The sequence below is a fragment of the Dicentrarchus labrax genome, unplaced genomic scaffold, assembly GCF_905237075.1.
Source record: "Dicentrarchus labrax unplaced genomic scaffold, dlabrax2021, whole genome shotgun sequence".
Taxonomy (NCBI): domain Eukaryota; kingdom Metazoa; phylum Chordata; class Actinopteri; family Moronidae; genus Dicentrarchus; species Dicentrarchus labrax.
The window spans coordinates 3,101,553-3,103,668 of record NW_026136712.1 but is presented as its reverse complement, the minus strand read 5'-3'; the positions used below and the strand labels follow the sequence as shown (position 1 = coordinate 3,103,668).

At 40.1% G+C, this 2,116-nt stretch overlaps 1 long non-coding RNA gene across 1 annotated transcript; it reads left to right on the top strand.

The window, feature by feature from the left end:
- Nucleotides 1-826: 826 nt before the first annotated feature.
- Nucleotides 827-1,496, top strand: LOC127372925 (uncharacterized). The gene is made up of 2 exons (XR_007886748.1): nt 827-1,033; nt 1,255-1,496. It is a non-coding gene; the product is annotated as an uncharacterized LOC127372925 (long non-coding RNA).
- Nucleotides 1,497-2,116: the final 620 nt, after the last annotated feature.

Here is a 2,116-nt window from a genome sequence, read left to right as displayed (position 1 = left end):
ATACAAGTTAGGCCCTTATCTCAACATTGCATTCATTTCTGTGGAGAAAACTAAATTAAACTGTTGTTTTTGAAGTTTAGATTACATTTAAAACTAGATAAGTTCATTTAACTCAAAAAGTTGTTGAAACTGATTAAAACTTTAAGTAAAACTAACTCAATCTTGTAAGTTAAAAACATTATTGATCAAGTAGCTTCAGTAATTTTAAGTGACAATTAAAGTACCTCATCAAGAATGTTTTTTTAACTTATAAACTTGAGTTTGTGTAACTGAAACATTTTGATGTAAACTGTTTTAAGAGTTTGCAGAGTTAAAATAACGTATCACATCACAGTGTATTATTTAATATCTGAACTTTGATGACATTAACACAAACTGTATTAGAACAATGGCCAAGTATCAGGGGAAAAAAACACTGGTTTGGTCAAAAAAGCAGCCTATTAAAGGGACACTTCACCCATTTGCATTAAGCTTTGTATCATTAGAACCCCAGTCATATTTTTGAATGGTCGTGCATCATTCCCTCACTTTCCCTGAGAGGGGAGAAATAAGGATTATAGTGTTGCACTTCCTGCTTCCAATGATGTAAAAATCGTCATTTTGCGTCATTGGAAGCAGGAAGTCTCATATCTCTGTAGAGGGGGTGAGACTACAAACACTACTTCCTCATTTTTTTTTCACTCACGCTACAGACCTATTACAGATCAGTGGGTGGGACTTCACCTGCAGAAACTAAAAAATATAACCGCCATCTTGTTTGGCGCTGACGAGCCAGACGTTACGACTATGGTAATCAATGTAATATGGAAGACATTAGTAGGATGGTCGAATCAGATGTTCGTGGCTACCTTTATGAGCCGCAATATAGCGAGCAGCGGCTGAGGCTGAACAGGAGGCGGCTGAGGCTTCTGCAGCCGAGGCAGAGGACCTGCCTGTCGCGGACGAGGAGCCCGGACTGGCTCGAGCTGGGGCGGACTGCTGGTGCCTGTGCTCTCGCTGTGCGCCTACGGACACACGGACGTCTGACTGTAAAGTGAGTGTTTCTGTTTTCTGTCTTATAACAACGTGGCATGTATGTACACAATTTGTTCAAGCATTATCACAAAGTTATTTCCGGTTAATACGTAACGTCAGCCAACTGAACTAATGTTAACTTCTTTACTGCACAAACAGCTTGCAGTTGCATTGCTAACTACTGTGGCACGCTAAACACAAAGACCATGCATTGCTAACTGTGTGCTCAATGTCTTGTAGACAATATCGCCTAACAGCCTTTCTGGAATGGGTCCTGCAAGGCGAGAGATTGGGTCGAGGCCATCGTGTCGTTTTACCCGCTGATGTGGTGCAGGCTATCCGACAGAAACATCCAGCTCCAGATGGCCAGTACTGCGGCCCCGAGACGTTGAGGACGCTCAGGAGGAACTATAACTGTCAATGTTAACATATTTATTTTTGTTGTTGTTGATATATTTCTGTAAATAAATGGTTTACATTCACGTTGTTGTAGTCCTTGATAGTGTTAGTGGGAGTGGCTTGTGGAGCTGTGCATTGTGGAAGTTGTTGTCTTTAATACAAATGCGCCCTAAAGTCACTTTCTGTCTTTTCTCTGTCAAATAGGCACCAAATTCAAAATGTATGTTACATTTCGACTACATAAATAACCCACTTTCAATAAATATTAATGTTTCCACGGGTGAAATGCTCCTTTAAGTATGTATAATTTTACAAATAAAAATTTAAAAAATCCTGAAAATATCATTACATTTTCTGAAAAAGTATTCACAGGAAATATTCAAAAGAAAAATGTTAAAATTCATCCAAATTTTTGCGTCTCCATGAGTTGTGTGTCAGCTACTGCCACTGTTACTGCTGACTGTGTCAATAGACAGGCCGAATCAACAGCCAAACTACTTCATGTTGCCCTTGCATGCACCTGTCCCTTTCACCTCACACCTCTCCCTCAAAGAAGTCCCCCTCTGGTCTATATGGTTAGAAAAATGAATAAGTGCTATAATCCGTTGTTCCCCCGTGTGATCACCCTGGAACAGCCCTAAAGCTAAAAGTCAAACTCATAGTCGTAGTTTCACATCAAATCCAGTGTGCTGGAATACAGAGC